At 36.9% G+C, this 20,880-nt stretch overlaps 1 protein-coding gene across 8 annotated transcripts in view; it reads left to right on the plus strand.

The window, feature by feature from the left end:
• Window positions 1–20,880, plus strand: part of AGTR1 (angiotensin II receptor type 1) — a 44,864-nt gene that overhangs the window by 11,916 nt on the left and 12,068 nt on the right. Inside the window, exon 1 of one of the 8 annotated variants that reach the window (XM_050778192.1) lies at window positions 17,279–19,334. The exons of 6 other annotated variants lie outside the window; for them this stretch is intronic. The gene's annotated coding sequence lies outside the window, so the exon portion shown is untranslated. Of the gene's footprint in view, window positions 1–17,278; window positions 19,335–19,384; window positions 20,379–20,880 lie in introns of those variants that run through there. One more of the 8 variants, XM_050778190.1, reaches the window with a different exon arrangement.

The following is a 20,880-nucleotide window of genomic DNA, read 5'->3' on the forward strand; positions in this document are numbered from 1 at the left end:
AGCAGACTTTCATGGCCACTTGGTGAGAAAGTTTTCTGCTCTTTTAAACTTATTTGGGAAATTTTTAATACTTTTGAAATTCCGATACCCTCAGTATTAGATTATCTAATATATAGCTCTCATAGACCACTTTTTGTTTTTCCTGTTTGTTTGCATATTAAAATATATAGGATTAAATGTTTCATGTGCTTTTCTAAAGTTGTAGTTCTTGATTTCTTAAAATTATGAAAAGAAGTACCCACAGTTATATTAAGAACTAAAATATATGGCTGTTGGCTTGGTTACTGACATTGCTGACAGCTCCAAGTAAGCAAAAGTAAAAAAGATGTAGGATCATTTATAAAGGCCAATACTTTCTTCCTTACTCATTACCTTCTGTAAAATTCTGTAAGATTTTCTTGAGTTTTCCAATAATGATGAACATTTCTCCATCGCATAGACATAATTAATTGATTTTTTAAGCAGTTGGAAAGTCAAACACAATAAGAGCTAGAATACTTATTTTATTTTTTAATAAAAATGTACATATTAGAAGGCTTTATTTTTATTTAAATTGTATGTCACTGATAAGGTTTGGATATTTGTCCCCTCCAAATCTCGTGTTGAAATGTGATCCCCTGTGTTGGAGTGGGGCCTGGTGGGAGGTGTTTGGATCCTGCGGGCGGATCTCTCATGAATGGCTTGGTGCCCTCCCCGTGTTAATGAATGACTTCTCGCTCTGAAACTGTGATGCCTCCCCCTCTGTCTCTTGCTCCTGCTCTCGCCATGTGACATGCTGGTTCCCTATCACCTTCTCCATGATTGTAAGCATCCTGTGGCCTCACCAGAAGCAGAAGCTAACACCATGCTTCCTTGTAAGCCTGCAGAACCAGGAGTCAGTTAAAGCTCTTTTCTTTATAAATTACCCAGTTTCAGGTATTCCTGTATAGCAACACAAGAATAGACTAACACAGTCACAGATAACAGTAGTTTTTCATTTTTCATCAATATAATGATCCTGCTATATTCTTAAAGTTCTTAGTCACTATTTGTCACTAATGTGATAACATTAATAAAATGTGAGTCTCAATTACTTTCCAGTCACTTATACCTAGCAGTTCAATTACATTTAGTTCCTGGACTAATGATTATGTGTTACACAAGGCAAAAAATTAAAAACAAATTTATCTTTGAGTCATCAAAGCATCAAGGGTTTGAAATAGCTATATAACTAGCTGTGAAAAAGGGATATAAATATCCAGCTGATATTTCCTTTACACATTTAATAGTATCATTTTTCAATGAAAGCATAAATAAAATAAGTTTGGAACCAGTTTGGAATTTTTAAATATTAATCTCAGAATCTTACTAACAGAAAACAAAAGCAAGATAAATGCTAGTCATTTGTGTCTGGGGTTGTTTTTTTTTCAATAAACAGAAATGAAGCTTGCTTTATGAAACATGTTTACTCCAAATAACCTACTATTCACACAATTCTCAGTAACATTCTTTCTTTGCTTAAATAATATAGCCAGATGTGTTTAGCACATAACTCTATAGAAAATAATAATTTAAATTAGATTTAGATAGAGATAGATAGATAGATAGATAGATAGATAGATAGATAGATAGATGATAGACAGACAGACAGATTTTTTTGAGACAAAGTTTCACTTTGTCCTCTAGGCTGGAGTGCAGTGACGTGATCATAGCTCACTGCAGGCTTAAACTCCTGGGCTCAAGCCATCCTCCTATCTCATCCTCCCAAGTATCTAGGACTACAGGCACATGCATCATGCCCAGCTAATTATTTTTTTAATTTTTGGCAGAGATGGGATCTTGCTACATTGTCTAGGTTGCTCATGAACCCCTAGCCTCAAGTGATCCTCCTGCCTCAGCCTCCTGAAGTGCTAAGATTACAGGCATGAACCACTGCACCCAACCAATGTTAATATTTTTAACAATTGGAAGAACTCAAAGAAATAGCTTTTAAATTTAGAGGCCCTGTTTTGCTGACAGGAAAAGCTTTTAGCTGGAATCAAGAGTGCTGTTGTCTTTTCCCTTCAATTAGTCATTCCTTTTAAGACTTTTAAGATTTAAATGTATGAGTCATTTTTTAAATTCCAGAAAGATCTAGTATATCTCAGAAATGGAATAATACAGTGCAGACCCAGTGGAAAATAATTATTTATCTGAAATCGGGCCTTAATGCCTTTCCTGAATCTAAACAAATGTTCAACTCACCCAGAGAACTGGGACAACAGGAACAATGTGGTATTGCAAGTCCAAAATCCAATCCAAAGCAGCATTCTTCCTCCCCACCTCTAGCCAAGGCCAAAATACTTCTGCACACAGTATAGACACCATAAAAAAACAGAGCCACTGTAGATGAAACCAGTCAGGGGTAAGAGCTGTCTTTTGATCTAGAGCTTGCACCTTTGCGCCTCAGTAATACTCCCAGATCGAAGAGGAAAAATAAGATGGGCAGTTTGCTGCCTCCTGGTCCCTCCAGCCTGGTCAGTGAACAGAGTGGGAAGATAAAACAGCTAAGTATCTTCCTTAACAATGCAAAGCAAGAAATCCAGTCTGCTTTGGGAAAGTGAAAGCAATGCAAATTCAGATCATTAATCATAAGAGCATCTCATGTGATATGCAAAATTATTGTATAGCAGTAATGGGTCAGCTATATTTTATTCAACACTGAACCATTAATGAATGCTAGTCTTCCTTTCACTTACAGAATGTTTATCTATACATGACTAAACAAAGAGGGAACACTGGAAATGGTCCTGTGAAAAATACTGGCTCACAGTCTATCAGCTGAGTTTGAGGCAACTGAGGTAGTAGGAGGCTCCCCCTGGACTTCTGCTAGAATTTAAATTTAAATAGATGGATGAATTAGACAAAACATATTCTCTGAAAGAGTGAGAAATACAATATTCACCAATTAACTGAAGGAAAAATCTACACTGTAAATAAAACGACAAATGTGAATAAATTCGAAAATTTGAATTTTAAACTCCTTAAGATAATGTAACAAATACAACAGACCTAATTTAGCATCTTAAATAGATCTATGTGACCTATTTTGCAGTTTTATTTTCTTAGGACAATGCTTCAGTATCTTTAACTTTCATATTTAATCATTTCTTTTTCTTTTTTGGTTTCTATGGTATCACCATCCATCAATCCATATTGGTTGGAGGGGGGGGAATATATATATATATGTCTCCCAAGAGAAAGTAATTCTGCAGTCTTCCTCAGCAGTTCAGTCTAACGATTAAGAACCCTTAAGCTAAATAGAAAAATTCATTTCACAGGAAACTTTTACTCAATATGTATAATTAGTTTTAGTTAACTTTATTAATGAAATGTCGCAAATCAATTAGGTTTGCAATAATCAGATGCCAAAGACCCGAGAGGAACCATTCCGCTCACAAGAGGGGAAGGTGATATACAATTTAGTTGGGAAGCAAATGTAATTAGATTTGATCAACTGAGTATTCTTGTCCTGATATGGAGTCAGTCACATACCCAAACCTGAGAATATATTTGAAAGGAGGTAGGAAAAAACCCAATATGACTTAGAAAATGTCCTTGTGGTCATATTGGCCACAACTGGCAGCCAAAAAGGGCTTTGAAACCACAGGTAGACAAGTTTTGTTCAGACAGGGCTATGTTTTAAATTTCTCTTTCAAATCTGAATGGTTTTACGTAGAGCAAAATATAAACCTTCCTATTTGTCACAGATTCTAGCACTCTTTAATGCCTTATACTGGGTGTTTCACACAGTTATTTAGCTGCCAAAATCCCAATGATACTTTAGTTTGCAACTATCATGACCTAGAAGTTAGATATTGAACAGTTGTGAGGTACCTTAAAGTTTCTTCCCTTTGCCACTAGAATAGGAATATCAAAGAAATGTCATGATGATAGGAATACTTTTGAGAGAGGATATTAAACACTAGGTATTCCTACTTAGGGCTGCAGTTTGCAGCAGATTCTATTGTGTTTCAGTCAATATGCATTTTTGGACATCTACATGCCAGACACTGTTCTCAGCATTGAGCACAAAGTCGTGAGCAAGGTAGACAAAAATGCTTGGCCTCATAGAACTTACATTCCGGTGCATAAAGATGACAACAATCAAGTAAAGTTTATAATATGTTGGATGGCATGGAAAATGGAAAGAAAGTGGAAGGGAGGCTTCAGGTTTAAAAGAGTGTTTAGGGAAATTCTCTTTAGGAAGAAGGAAGCTATGTGGACATCTGGGAGAAGATCGCTCCAGACAGAGGGTACAGCAAATGCAAATTCCCTGAGGCAGCAACATGCTGGCATAGTCAAGGCACAGCAAGTATGCCAGGGTCTTCAGAAACCACAGAGAAGAGTGGATAACAAAAGTGAAATCAAGTATTGAAGAGTATGAACTGACAGGAACTAGAGACATATTTAGAATGGATGCCAGCACAGGAGAAATGGGTGGAATTTTAAAAGCTAAATGATTTAAATACTTAAAATGCTCTGAAATGTAGTGAAATATTCCCAAAACTGCAGATTTTCGCAAGAAACCAAGTGCATAATTTAGTCATCAATGACTGGTACTGTGGCAATGACTCTAGTAATTAGACACCTGCATTTTATATCAGTTCCTTCTGGACACTCAATTACCTTATTTGGTGCTTTTGGTATACTTCAAATATGCATTGCCTATCACTGACCTGTAATCCTGTGTCTCTGGGCCTGAAAATATAGCTTTTCATTTAGTAGACAGTTAGAGCTGTACAACATTGCCACTAGATTATTTTTAATAAAAGCTTTGCCCTTTTAGATAAATACAGCAATGTATTCAAACAAGTCCTAGGGATACCACTGAATGCAAAATGTCATGTACTCATTTTTCCATTTAAATTATTTTATCTTCAAGTCTAATAAGAAAATTCTAAATAAAATTTGGAATTGTGTGTGTGTCATCATCCACATGTAAGTAGGAATAAAATTACTTAATGGAAAATTTCAAATAGGCTAACTCTAAAAATGTACAAATAATCTGAATGAGAGAAAACTATCCTCACTTTGTGTTATTTTTCAGTGGTAACATTTTCTCATAATCCCCATGCTTTTTTCATGTCCTGCTATTCTTTAAGATTTCCTAATGAGGATTAGGGAATAGGCGTATTTAACAATCTGTGTTCACAGGTTGGAAACAAGAAAATGAAGACTAATAGTTTCTCTCCTGCTAATTTGATTTTCTACAGCTCCTCTCCTACCAGCTTAGGCAGAGGACTTAGTTACTATTTCCAACAGATGGGAGCCAAGGAAAAGACAAGCATCTGTGATGTCATGCCTCCCCCAGATGGGTAGCTGCATCACCAGCCTCCATTAGAGACATCCCCCAGAGTAAGAAATAAGAAATAATCATGAGTAGAATGAGAAAAAAAAATGCAGCTTCCTTTATTTGAGAAAAACAATAGTAGCTCGATGCTGGGAAGTTCTGTGGCCTAAAGGACTTTGAAAGTAATGCAATTTCTGATAAAAATAAATGCCATTATTCTTGCTTATTGTCACTGTTTTAGTCAAATAAGATTTTAGCAAGCGTATTTCAAATTGTTATAAATCTAAGTAAATTGGTAATTAAACACTATCATTAGAAAGTATTTTAATATCAGAAAAATTGGACCATAAGAAAGTTAGTTTACCCTTGTATTCATATATACATGTGCTTTGTGCTAAAAATAGTTAAAATAGTTTTCATTTAGTGAGAACCTGTGACTATATTAATTAATTTAATTTAATCTTCATATTTCTCTGACAGTTAGCGAGTTTGTGACTTGGATAACTTTCAAACAACTAGTACCCTGATGGAAATCCAGAATTTTGTTAACCCAGATCACAGCTGCATACTTAAACACTATGCAACAGTGGCACTTACCCCCAAACTCTATCCTGTCAAAATGCCTTTTTAGCAAATTAAACTGAATTGTGTTCAGGGATCTGGAGGTCTAAGCAACATTAGGGAAGGAGTAAGGTGGTCCTCAGCAAGGCCCTTTTCAGAGCACTCCACCAGTGCCCTTGTCCTCCTCGGCAGAGCTCCTCAGCCATACTCCCTTTCCTAGTCTCCCCTATCCCACAAGGGAACCTTACTTCTCTCATAGAAGCCCTGGTCTCACAGAACTAAAAAGGAGGCTCCTAGAAATGGGGTTGTGTTGAGTTGACGGAGATGTGGGGCTCTTTAAATTGAAATATAATCCAAAGAGAACAAGATCTAGTAGAATTTAGGTCCTAAGGCTGGTTAAATTTCAGGTCCCAAGGCTGGTTAATAGTACAAAGACAGTTATTTATTTATAACTATACAGGAATTTATTTCCCAGTACCTTTTGTATTACTAACATCCCATAAAACCAGCCATGGAAGGATCTAGAACATTTTGAGAATATGCAATACATAACCTTAAACAAGAAGTTTTCATTCCTAATTAAAAAAAAAAAAAAACCTAGTTCATCACAACTTCCTTCAAATCCTTCTGCCACTGATTTCTCTCCTGAAAAGAGATATTATACAGCATTTTAGAGAAAACAAACATCTCTAAGTCACAAGGAGTGGAATAATCAAAGGTTTGAAAATTGCATTTTAAGCAAGATTATGTTTTTTTCTTCGAGTTCTCTGAATTTGAATAGTTTCTTAACCTTATTTTTTTAACTGCTCTGAAAATGGTTTCTGTCCCTGGTGGACTCTTATTTCAATGCAGTATTTTGTCTGGTAGAGTCACAGAGTTAAGCTATCATTCAGATGAGGAAAAAAAAAAGAGAGAGAGAGAGAGACGAATTAATCTCAATGGCACAGTCTCCTTATTCAAAAAATAAAAATAAAAATAAATCTCAAATCCAAGAATGAATCATCTTTGAGATTCTCCCAACATGTGATCTAGTTTTAAGGGCAAAAAACTTTGGGGAAACTGTTGGGAGAGCAACTGGTGCCTGGTACTGTTTCACACACGTGGCCTTTCTTATCTATTGCTCACAACACTTAGACATAACTGGAATTGTTGCCTTTATATTGTGTTGCCACTTTATAAAGGAAGACAGAAAGGATCAGAGAAAATAATAGTGAATTTCTATTAATTGGACACTTACTGGTGTCAGGCACTGTGTCAATCACTCCATCTGCATTTTCTTATTTAATCCAACAAAAAAAAAAATAGGCTAAATTATCTTATTGACTCCATTTTCTTTACAGAAGCTGAGCCTAAATTTCCCAAATGGCTAACCAATGCCAGGGCCAGCAACTCAAATTTGGGAGTAATTCTGACACCTTGGTTCCAACCATTTTCTCCCAGAAATAACCCACCAAATTCACCAGAGGCTAAGATCTTAATCAACTGCTACAATTGCAGCATTTTAAAAAAATATAAATGAGCACTGTGCTAGTATTTAATTATAGGTTTATACTGATACTGGGTACAAGTATAAGCTAACATTATTTTGAATTATAGTAGAAGAGTCAGCAGCTCTGAGAGGAATGTTCAGGATAGAATAAAGCAGACATTTTTCTGTCACATTTCAGTGAGGAAAATTGTTAATTCATATGCCACCAGCCATCGGCAGAAATGCAACAGGAAATGAAGAAAAACTTAACTACTTTAAATACGGTGGTCTGTAGTACAAATTATTGTGCCGTGAATTAGTTTCCTTCTGCTGTAGAATTGATCATTTTGATTATGTAGACAAGCAGTGTAAGACATTACTAAAATTATTCTTGAATCCTAGCTTTGAGATCTATATAAAACACTAGGCAATTTGCCTGCAAATACATAGAAAACAATTTTTAAAAGGATTGGGATGAGTTATTTTCCCCTCTGTTAAATATTAGCCTTTGAAATGAACCCAGCTGATCTGCCAAATAACACTTGGAAATTGTTGTGTTTTAATAAAGTGACAGACTGAGAGGGAAGCCACACTAAACGTCCTTATGCTTTTAGAGGCGTTACAGGGCAGGAACATTATGCAATAATTCCTTTTAAAAGAAGTGAGCTTCCTAGTATTACACCTTGCCTGGCAACAAATGTAACCACTTAGTGAAATGCAGGCGTAATTAGAATCTATGAAAATCTAGCGTCAGAATCCCAAACCTCTATGCAATACTCAGTAAATTACAGCTTTTATGTCTAATATTTTCAACCATTCTACTTAAATATGTGAATATATGAGTGTGGAGTTCTTTAGGAGGCCTGCCCATATGCTAGGGAAAGGTTTTGTCATTTCTAATCAGGATGACCCTGTAAATGGGACACCTCATGTTCAAGTTTCTGGAAGCCTCAGAGCCTGGGCTGCTACTGGCAGAGGATAGACCCAAATGGACTACTCTAGTGAAAATCTCCAGGTGAACGTGGAACTCAGTGAAGACCTGGGGTATCCAACTTGCAGTTGAGGCCACCAGCAAGTGTCACCTCTGTTATAACTTTAACCAGGCAAGCTCAGTCTCATGTATTAGTTTATAAAATTGCAACGGAGCCTTATAAAATAAGACTGAAAGGACATGAGTTTTTAAACCTATATAGTATGACTAATTAAATGAAATTTTATTTTAAAATCATCATAAAAGCAGTAAAATTGGTGTTTTAAATAAACCAAATGGGAATTCAACCACTTTAATTTTTCCTTTTGTTCCAATAGGAAAATAAATGCTTTAAAATTTGAAGTTAAAACACGGGTTTTAAATATATTGAGATAAAAACTGTTTTGTGTAGGCATTTTGAAGAAAATAAATTTTGTTCCCATGATTTGTGATTGGCCATTGATTTCCGTGTTTGAGAGTATGAAGGTGTGCTCAGCTGTCTACTAGAAATAACAGGGGAGACTCAGTCTTGTTCCAAATGGAAGGGCTCCTATTCGGTTTTCTCCTTCATTTCTTAAAGTGTTGTGATTTTTTATTCCCTGGTGTTATGTCTTGAGATTTTAAATCTTAAAACATGCAATTAGGTATTGAAGTTGAAAGCTGAAAGTCTCAGCCAGCTAGTAATGGTTTTTTAAAATAGGTAATACAGACCTCTAGTGGTTGAACAGTTTGAAAGCCTCTGCAAGAAAAGGAAATTGTACAGAAAGTGCCTGCATTTTAAGGGGAAAATTTAGTTAAAATTATTCAGATGACAAAATTCACATATTTCATAGAAAAAAAAAAAGCCAGAATGTGCTTCAAGGGAAGGTGGCATGCTTCCTATCCTTTTAGATGTTCCTCAATTCCTCTAAATAATCAATAAAAAAAAACTCTGGCCAAAGTCACAGCAAGAAGTCTGGATCTATATTATTTTTCTCTAAAAGATACTGTGAACAGAGCTGCTAGATCTCTGTATTGTGTGAAACATATATTTTTGTACACAGTTTTGCCTCACTGGAGCTTTGCTTCCTTTATACTCCAGGGGCTCCCCATGAAAACAGAATCTCCAGCCACCTCAACTTGCCTGTCCCGTTCTCAGGTTCTGTCCATGGGCAGCCACACTTCAGTGGGCTCAGCGATTGGATGGCTCTTTAGTCTATATGAGAGGGAAACTCCATGTGCCTCTAGACTAGTGCTTCTCAAACCCTAATGAACACCCAAGTCACCTGAGGAATTTGCTTAAAATGCAGATTCTGTCCCGGTCTGGGGTGAGGCCTGAGGTTATCTTGTTCGTAAACTCCCACTTGATGCTAACGCTGCCCATCCAGGGCCACCCGGAGCAGCAAGCCGGTTCCATGACAGCTCTCTTTATTTTTTAGTTACATTTTTTGTTTTTACTCGTTTCTTCTTTGTTTGCCCTTTTACTTTAATGACATCTCTTAAATTTTTAATATTTGGATCTGTAAAAGATATAAAGTTCTCTTTCACTTCACTATGCACAAGTATCTCTGGCAATCTGTTATTGAAGTTTTGAGAAGTTGATCTCACATTTTAAATACAGATTCAGTGTCATCTCTTTATCTTGAAAAGTTCTTGATAGTTGTGAGCATCTCTCTAACTGCTTGAAGCTATTGGGCACTTGTAGCTACAATTAAATATCTGATTAGCCATATTGGGAGAGTGGGTTAAAAGAGGTTTTGTGCATGTGGTAGATGTGTAGGAAGCTAAGGGCCCAAAAAAACAACCACATCATAAAATCAAGCAGAATAACACACACACACACACACACACACACACACACACACACACACAGGCTCAAAGCATAAGTGTCAACAGATCAGAGGAAAACATGGGAGAATGTATTTTTCATACCAAATCTATTAAAATTCTATCATCTAAATAACTTCCCATCATAGCATGTGATCAACCTTATTTTTCAAATCCGTAATTTTAGAACTTATGTCATGGGGTAGTCTTTAAAAGGCTCTTGCAAACTTTTAACATCTAGTTTCAAATCAAAAATAATATGTTAACAAGCTGTAGCATAGAGGGAGTACATAAATTATCATCGTTGCCCTGCATGAATAGTAATTCACAGGTTTGGCTCAGCCACAACTTAGATGAAATAATTAACTATGTACAGTACTTAACAATATAAAAGTAATTAATCTAGCTGCCTCATACTGGTTTGGCCTAAATAAACATGCAATAAAAAAGCCATAGGATTTTATTATTTTTTTACTCACGTTACCACTTTAGTATGTTGGAATTTTAATATGTCAGAAGAAAGATATCTTTGCATTAAAAAATCATTTTCTTTTCAAATGTTAATGTACTGATTATAACTAAGTGAATTCCATATATTTATAATTGTGGGCAGATGTTCTCAATTAATAGTTTTATTCATTCTACTTCACAGTTTAGTGAAAATGATTATTTTAAATTAAGGTATAAATAAGAAAAAATGAGCTTTTGATTACTATAAATCACACAGAATTTGTTGGTGGTACTATAATCCTGTGTAGGTATAGCTTTGGCAAAACATTTCAGATAAGCTTGTTTTTTGCCTCATGGGTTCTGGGAGGAGGTGAGTTGTCTATTTGTCCTATAAGGTCTTTGCTAGCAGGTTCAGAAAGGTAAAAGGGCAAGGTCATTAATTGGCTAGAGGGCAACAAAGAAGGTAGTTATCCCTGTGTGTGTGGTCAAGAAAAAAGGGCTCAGGTGATCTTGCCCAGGAGAGAGTAGGTTCATTCAGCTTCAGTTCTTTTGGTAAAAGCCCACTCTCAGTGTATGAGTGTTCCTTTGCCTAATCATCTAGACTATAACATGTTTTCCCCTATATGACTCCATCTATTAATTGTTGCAGTATTATCCCCACTTCATAAATGGGCAGAGAGGATGAGGCTGAGTAGTTCTTCCAAAATCAAGTAGCATGTAAGATGTAGTAGCAAAACTCAAACCCAGAGACTTCTGCTTCCAGCCAAGATGGAATAACGGGGACTAGATTTACCTCCCCATCTAAAACAATTTTAAAAACTGGACATACATATGAAACTGGTTTTCAAGAGAGTGGACATCCGATAACAAAGGGCAGTGATCACTGGAGGATAGGAAACAAATGACCTGGGACTGTCCCAGCCCACTGCGTGGAGGGAGTTTGCAGGCATGATACAGGGATGGTACACCCAGGTGGAACTCGGGGTCCTTCCTGAGTTGAGGAAATGGAGCTGGGAGTCCAGAGAGGCCAAGGAGGCTAGAGTTCAGAGTACCAGAGAGTTGAGAGCTGCACAGAGAACCCAGAGATCTGCAAAGGGTACCCCTTGTGCTTCAGTGCATGTGGGTAAATAATCACCCAAACATATTAGAGAGAACAAGCCCCAGAGGTCATCAAGAGCTAGAAAATAGTTCCTATTTCCACCAGCCACAGTGGAAAGTCTCAAAATTCATGGAGCATCAGGGTAGCATACTCATTAGGTTCTTGCCTCAGGAATGGGAAAAATTTAGCCCTAGACTAATTGCTGCTCTGGTCCCACCTAAGAAACCATAAAAGTCAGACTCAAAAGAATTAAATTATTTGCAAGTAACTCAACTGCTTTTCAGAAAACAGATGGAGAGTTTTTGCAGGAATACAAAAGCATCCAATATCCAACAAAGTAAAATTCACACTGTTTAGCATCCATTATAAAATCACCAGGCATGCAAAGAACCTAGAAAGTACAACCCATAAAAAGAAAAAAAAAAATGAATAGAAAGAGACCCAGTCAGTAATGACACAGATGATAGGATTATTACACTATGACATTAAATGGTTATTATGACTATTTCATATGTTCAAAATGCTTGATGGAAGTTTGAACATATTAAAGACATGGGAGATATTATTTTTAAAAAGGCTGAAATTGAACTTCTAGAGATGAAAACTACAATGTCTGAGATGAAAACTTAAACTGGGACTTCAGATGCTAAGACTACATTTGTTTCACATCCCCCACAACATTCTTCCCTGGACACTGAGTTTGCTCCCAGCAGCTGAATACTTCATGCTTAATACTTTCTTAATGCTGAACTCTCAGAAAAAGTCCTTCATTCCAAGAAGTGGTGGGAGGGTGCCACTCTGTAGCCTCTCTCTCATCTCACTCTAGTCCCTGCTGGCCTGGAGCAGATTCCACTCCCTTCATGCACTGATACTCCACTCTAGACTGAACCTCCTCACGAGGTAGCCATCAAGCCATCAGCAGTCCTCAACATGGCACCTTCTGAGTCAGTTAGAAGAGTTTGCATCATCAGACCACCATTTTCCATCTCTGTTTTCTGACTCACCCCAAAACTCTAGTTAAAAATCATGACATGTTATCTCTTCACATGAAATACAGTTAATAAGGAAGTCAGCATTTTTGTAGCTCCCAACGCTTCATATCTAAGGAGCTGTGTATGAAATCATGAACTATGTTCTTCCAACCAGCCAAGCAATTAAGCAAAGTATACATGTCCATGTTGTCCTTGTACAGAGTTTGAAATATGCTCATGAGAATTAAACTATTTTTCAATAAATCTGAAAAATCAACTTGCTTGTCCAGGAAGTTTTATTCGGGATAGAATCCCAAACAATGAATGTGCTAGCCAAGTGTTACTATTAATCAGAAACACTCCATATTCATCCAGGATTAATCCTGTGTAACTCCCTCAGTCAGTGTAACAATATATTCTCTTCATGCACTTTGTGTGTGTGTGTGTGTGTGTGTTCCCAAATCTGCAGTGAATGTATTTAGAAAATACATTAGTATCAAAAATACAAATGTAGCCTTAAAACATAAATGTACAGATAATTTCATACTTGTAGCAGTGTTCACTTCAGAAACACTTCACAAGAACTATTTAAAAATAAATATTTTCAGTATTTATTTAAAATATTTTAAAATGTAAACTCCTCACCAGTCATATAGCCAGGGCCATTGAATGAGTGTGGCTCTATGAAATAGCTTCAGTTCCTTTCACTACTGATGACCTTTTGAACACTAGATAATATTTGTCAAGTAAATGTCAAAATAGTATGCAGGAAGAACCAAATCATGGATTCTGTTCTGCATTCACTCACCTAGAGACATCACTTTGGAGCACTTTAGAGCAGCAACAGCTCTAAGAGACGTAACAGTATGCTTCACAGGCTAGAAAAATGAAAAGGGAAAAATAAGTTGCTAGCAAGAACAAATGAGGGGTGGGGGTGAAGTTCAGGCTGCCATTCTGAAAGCTTTCTCAGACTGGGTTAGGTTCATCTCACGCAGTGCAGACTGTGCAGGCTGGCTGTGTGAGATCAAGGTAGACAGTAGCCTCGTCTCATCACATCTCTGTGTTTTCCCATAACCTCCAACTATTCAGCCATGAATTCCTAAATGTAGAATGGAAGGGGGAATGTCTAATAAACAGAGACATACTTCAAGTCTTCAGTCTAGTTAAAACATTGGAACGAGTGTCTGCACCATCTTTCTGGGGCTTGGAGTCTCTTCTTAGTTCTAAAATGAGATGGTTGGCCTGGATCCTAAGTTTCAAAATTGGCAGCCTTTTTAACTAAATCTAATCTGCAGAAGAGTTCTGTTAGGTTCCACAGTGTTGGGTATATATATAGAGAGAGAGAGAGAAAACATTTTAAAATAGGATATTTCACATGAAATTTGAAATTTTAAGTTTATATTTTAAAGTTAGCTGTTTTCCCCCACCTCATTACAATTGGCACAATTGACTATAGCCAAGAAGTGACCCCTTGTTCCCCCTCCAAGAAAGGGGGAGGGCCCTCCATTCACCACCATGTCCACTTCACCTATTTCTCCCAGCCTATATATGTATTTGAATATGTGAACCCTGGAATGTATAACGTCTAGAGACCATAACAACAATACAATGCTATGAATCTCTGACTTACAAGGAAAACAAAAGACTGTAGAGAATAGTAGTTCAACCACATTTTAGGTTAAAATAGACTTTACTTGGATAACCTGACAACCAAAACATCTTTGATAATATAGTAATTGTGTATGTTTACCGGACAAAGGGCATACATATATAGTCTTGTATTTCTCTGAAGAAGAAAATCAATAAATTCGACCCATAAATTTCTTTCTATAGCAGACATTTTTGTGACTTCCTGACTCACAGGAGATAAAGCTACCCTCCAAACCTAAACCAAAAGTCCGTAAGTTGAAGAATGACTTTTTATGTAAAGAGAACACACTGGTTTCTGATAAGATATAAAGACACCATGTAATTTATTTAGGGAATGGTTCTAAGCTGATCATTGACTTATTTATACATCTATAGCTACTGGAATAGACTGATTCCAAAAATGTATTTTCTCTGAATTGGAATATTTTTCATATCAAAATATCCAAAATTATTAGCATATTATGTTATTCTCACAAAGTCCTAATAAACTTCACAAATCTGCCTGCTCTATACTGAGTACAAAAAATACTTAGCCTAATTTGTTTTTCCATTATTTTATATAGTAATAAAGTAATACCAAAAATGTTATTACCAGAAACAACATAGTGTTGTATAATTATTAGAAAGTGAACTCATGAAATCCTATTAAAAAACAACAATTACCACATGTTAAGTCAGATAATTCACAGAAGAGACTTATATGAATACTAGGGGAGCTGTAGGCAACAAAATTTTTCTCTGAATCCTGCATTTTGAAAAAGTTTCTGTCATTTAATTAGTTGAGATTTGATTCACCAACCAAAGGTCTATAGTGTGATATGTTTTCTTCCTCCATCATAAAGTTAACTTAAAGTCATCTGTACTTTATGTATTTATTCTTCCACTTCTTCCCCAAAAGTAATTCTTTAAATTGCTTTATGGGATTAATAACAAATTATATCATTATATATTATTGTATTATTAGGGCTTCCAACCTCATTCTAATCAATTTCTTGGCCATATATAATAATGCAACAAATTGCATCTGTAAAGTAAAATTTTATGAAGCAATTTACTTAGTATATGTATGAGGACATATTAATATATATTGAAAATATTTATAATGATAGTAACAATATTTATTATGTAATATATGGCAATTCCCCCACCCAACTTTTATTTAAACCTTGTGTTAACAGCATAGAGTCTGTTTTTATCCCATTTTAAAGATGAGGAGACTAAGGCTCAAAGAGGGTGAGAAAATTGGACAGTTACAAGTTAGTTAGAGATGGAGACAGGTTCTTTTTGTTTTGTATTGTTTTTGTGACGGAGTCTCATTCTGTTGCCCAGGCTGGAGTGCAGTGGCGTGATCATGGCTCACTGCAACCTTCACCTCCTACCAGGTTCAAGCAATTCTCCTGCCTCAGCCTCCCAAGTAGCTGGGATTACAGACATCCGCCACCATGCCCAGCTCATTTTTGTATTTTTAGTAGAGACAGGGTTTCACCATGTTGGCCAGACTGGCCTCAAACTCTTGACCTCAAGTGATCCACCCGTCTTGGCCTCCCAAAGTGCTGGGATTACAGGCGTGAGCCACCATACCCGGCCGGAGACAGGTCCTTAACCCTGACCTGTGAGACTGCAAACATTGGTTTGTTTCCTATGAGGCCAGCCAGATAATAGACTCTGCTAACATTAATTAAATTAATGTCCTTTTTAAGATTCTAGGTGCTGAATATATATCTCTTGGTCTATAAATTAGCTTTGCACTTCAGCTATTTAGTACACCTGTTTTTTTATTGTATCTAGCGTATTCTTACCGAATGGGTATAATATACTGTCTTTTGAAGAAATTATTTTGTACACGTAATCTTAAAACACTCTTCCAAGGGCAAGGTAGAGGCTTCATAGTATTAATATCATTTCCATTTGTCAGATCAAAGTCCAATGAAGATTTAATGATTTGTCCAAGACCTCAATTTCTAGAGAAGCAAAGAAGAATCCCCAAATTCTAGTTCTAAGTTTATTTTTTCCCTTGCTAAATCCTAAATCCTGCAGTCAACTGATTTTTTTTTTAAGACGGAGTCTCGCTCTGTTGCCCAGGCTGGAGTGCAGTGGTGTGATCTCAACTCACTGCAACTTCCACCTCCTGGGTTCAAGCGATTCTCCTACATCAGCCTCCCGAGTAGCTGGGATTACAAGTGCATGCCACCATGCCTGGCTAATTTTTGTATTTTTAGTAGAGACGGGGTTTAACCATGCTGGCCAGGCTGGTCTCGAGCTCCTGACCTTGTGATCTGCCCATGTTGGCCTCTGCAAGTGTTGAGATTACAGGCATGAGCCAGAGTGCCTGGCCTGCTGTCAACTGATTTATGTTCATCAACTTCTTAAGTTACTTTGCTCTTTTACTCATTGCCTTTGGTTTTATGTATTAAGATTTAGCATCAGCATTCATAATATTTTTTCACTCTTAATTCTGAGTGTTTCCGTCTGAATGTTTTTTTAATTTTTGTAGTTTATGGGCTTTTTCTTCATTTACCCCCAATTATCCAGGAAAGGCTGTGTGCATCTTTTGAAAACTCTGATGTTCTCAATGAAGAGACCTTTTAAATGACCTTGTTTGTCCCCCACCGAGTTGCATATCACAACTTCAAATGTCTCACTAAAATGTTACCCATTTGGCATCAGTATACAGAAAAGCCTGCACTCTGAGATAAGAAAGAACAGTGGTGTTTTCATAGTAAGAGAATAGAGTTCTTAATGGGAAATGGGGAGAGTATAATTTCCACTGATTTAGCTGGTCTTCCAAACTTTATGGTACTTTTCTCCTTGAACTAGCCTATAAGACATTTGTAGGGAAAATACCACAGGCATCAAATTTTGGGCATAGATGTCTATTAATGTTGCTCCTTACAAAGCTGTTTCGCTGAATTGTTTCTCCTTGCTTACAAAAACTACTCCATGCCTTTATTAGTCAGAAAAGCAGTTTTGTAGAGAAGGCAAGTAACAGAGAATCAAGCTAAGTAAGTGAAACTCTCTGATTGTCAAACTTCCAGAAAGTAACGTTTGTAACTAGGTATGGTATGTTTGTCCTCTCTCTTTCTCGCTGTTCTCTACTTGGTTTCTAATGAAAGCCTTGATTACATGTTATATTTAATGTACTGTTCCACAAAGAAGAACAGGCCTAATGTGAATGTACAGCTGAATTTACACTTAAATATTGCAGTCGGTTCAGACCGGAAGGATACAGATCAATGCCCTTTGACCCTCCGCCAGATTCCCTGAAGTGTCTATGGCAGTGATACCACAAGAGGGCAGGGTTTGACTTCCGGACTAGGTGGCTTCCTCCCTTCAGTGCGGACCTTGGGGCCACCACAATATCCATCAATCTCCTGAAACTCTAATGATGAATCTGAGCTCAAATTCCCTCTTTGGCTCTATCTGTGCAGAATCCTGAAGTTATGAAAAATGCTTACAGACGGTAATTTCGAGAATGATCTAACACAGCAGATATTTAGTAAACTCCCTGTTTGAGAGCTCTCACTAAGCACCCAACACAGCTTTAGACTTTGGTTACCCAATAGGATGTTATCTTTTGTGAGGGATCTGTAGTTTTCCTGGGAAGATACAATGCATGAAATAAAAGCCTCCAATAAAATTCAGTATACAGTTAATGTATTCCATAAAAGGTGAGAGATACAAATTATCAAAGGTTAAAACAAAAAGTAGGGACCAGAGCAGGGTTTTTCAGTAGCAACACTATTGACATTTTGGATTAGATAATTCTTTGGTGTGGGAGCCTGTCTCATGCATTGTAAAATGGTTAGCAGTATCACTTGTCTGCCTGCTAGATGCTAGTAATACCCCCACACCTCCCTCTCCCACACTGGGAAAATCAAAAATGTCTCCAGACATTGCCAAATATCCCTAGAGTACAAAATCACTCTGATTGAGATGCACTAGACTGGAGTGTGAAGAGATGACCATACCAAAAAATAAAAATAATAATAATACAGCCTTAAACCATTACTTACAGAATGTCAAAAATGTAAGGACCTGCTCTCTATTCCTGTTTCTTCACCTGAGAAATGGGAATAATGATGCCTTCCCTCGTAAATCTCTCGTAGAAATGAAAGCAATTAATGCAACAATTGGCACATAGTAAGCATCCAATTAATAATAAGTGATCAGTGTTACTATTGCTAATATTAAGCCACTATTATAAGTCCTTTCTATTAATCAGCAGAAACAAAAAGAAGTATAAAATAATGGTACATTAAAAAACTTAAACACTTGTATGTCATTTTGTGCTAAAGTTATGAAGCTGAAAAGACTGAATTGACATTTTCCCCATTGATAGAAATAATCTCAAAAATGTTCCATCTTCCTTGTGAAAGGCAAAGGCCAGCAGCTTCCACATCCCCAGCATCTGATGAGTAGTTAATGATCCAGAAATAAACTGTTACATGCTTCAGGGAATTTCTACGTATAGAGAAGTTCCATGTAAATATTTCTCCAAGAGGTGGATTGAGAATGATAATTCACTTTTACCCTCTTAATTTGATTTATAAGCTTCACCTATCTGACAGGAGATAAGAACCAAAATTAACCGAGGAGAAAAAAATAAACAAAAGATTTCAAGTGACCATGATCTTCAGCTGGAACTAGTAACCGCAAAAATTTTGGAACTGCAGAGGAACTGGGCTGAAGAAGTTCAGCCAAAATTATTTGTTTATAAAAACTAGAGAGTGTTAGATATTTCTATCACACTGGCTTATCTGAAATTTCTGCTGGCTCAAATGAAATTGTATTCTTCTATTTCCTGCTGTGGGGTTCCTTCCCTAACCACAATTACTTTTGGATTGGAGACTTATAACTTTGAGAACAAGGAGAGTCTCAGCTTAGCTAGCTGGAAGAACCAGAGGAGAGTTTTAGTATCTCCTGAAGAAAGAAAAGCACTAACAGGGTTGTAGCAGCATTCGGGACGAGTGGAGTCAACATTGACAGTTTCTGACTCGAACAGTTTTGTTGCTGGTAATAAAAACAGAAGTCACATGCTGAATGTGAAGGTAAGAAAAGGAGAATTTGCAATGGCAAAGTTAAAAACAAGAGGAGATGATGGTCTTGGTATGGCACAGGATGTTAAAAAAATTCTCCTGTCCTTAAGGAGTTACTGCTATATGAGTAATGTGCCACTTCCCTACATAGCCTTCTATGCAGAAATGCTATATTTCCACTTCACAACCCAGGAGGTGCATTTTATTTTACATTTAGAGGAGGAACAAACAATCAGAAGGCAAAAACTGGTGCATTATTTTATGTAATTCTCTTGGAAAGAGTTCATTTTTAGCTTCTGCTCAGACAGCACACAACTACTGGGAATATATTTTAATTTCAAATCTGATGTGTGACATCTGGTAACTCATTTATTGCTAATGAAGTTTTCACAGGAAGCAGCAGTCACCAGTAGCTCATCTTATTTTTCAGTTGGCAAAGTGTTGTTTACCTTTTATTGGCCTGGCATCGGTGTCTCTTATCACAGGCTATTTAGTTAGAAAACGCAAGTAGCCTAACATAGAAAAGAAATGGAGTGGTAGATAATAGTAGATAGAACGGTCTAAGTATTTTTATTACAGTGATGTAATATCACTGTAATTTATGTTTAAAAATTATGTAATACTCAAAAGGAATTCTCAGAGCTGGCAAAACAGTCTGGTCCAAGCAGCCTCTCAGCAGTGCCTTTCAGCCTCCCCTCTCTGAGTCTTTCCACCCCTTGCTCCTACTTTAGTTTCTTCCACTTCTAGCACCACGTGCAGTTTCCCAATTTCTCTTATCCAAATTTACTCACAGGGAAAAAAAAATTAAATTAGTCATTTACACCACAGTGTGAACCTAGTAACACCAACGAAAGTCCCAAAGTTCTAGGGTCTCAGAGCACCTCCAGACCCATGATCTCATTCGGTGTTTCCAGCAGCGTTTTGCACCAAACTGGACACATGCTTGCTACTTCATCATGCTCATCCTGAACATTATTATTGTCATCATCATTTTCCAGATGAAGAAAGTGAATCACAAGTCAAGTGACAGGCCAAAGGCTCCACAGGTCATAGGAGGTAAATCATGTGCTTGATTGAGAACTTTTGGCTCCCATCACTATGCTCTTCCCACTGTCTTAACTCTGGTTCTCACCTGAGCCATTGTGTTTCATCTCAGGTAGATCTTAGTTCTGCTTGAGAAGGTATGAAGGTGGGTATTCCACCCTACCTGAATTATAGGAATTTTAGATATCTATGAGCAGGTGCAAAGGAGATTTTACTAGATGACATCCTGCTGGACACACTTTATGCCAGTCCTGAATGGGTAATAGAAATATGCAGTTTAATGAGTAAGTTTCTCATATTCAGTTTTTGATGCTTCATAAACGTTAAATGAAAACATTTTAGCTGAGAGTACTTTTGTTGTTTGTTGGATTTGGTTTTGCCTGTTAATCAGGATTATCAGCATTTAAGCCAGCATTGCAAATGAAGTTGACTACAGGGCAGTGCTTTTCAAATATTAGTGTGTATCAGAATTACCTGGAGGGCTCATTAAACACAGCTTGCTGAACCCCACCCA

The sequence above is a fragment of the Macaca thibetana genome, chromosome 2, assembly GCF_024542745.1.
Source record: "Macaca thibetana thibetana isolate TM-01 chromosome 2, ASM2454274v1, whole genome shotgun sequence".
Classification (NCBI taxonomy): Eukaryota; Metazoa; Chordata; class Mammalia; order Primates; family Cercopithecidae; genus Macaca; species Macaca thibetana.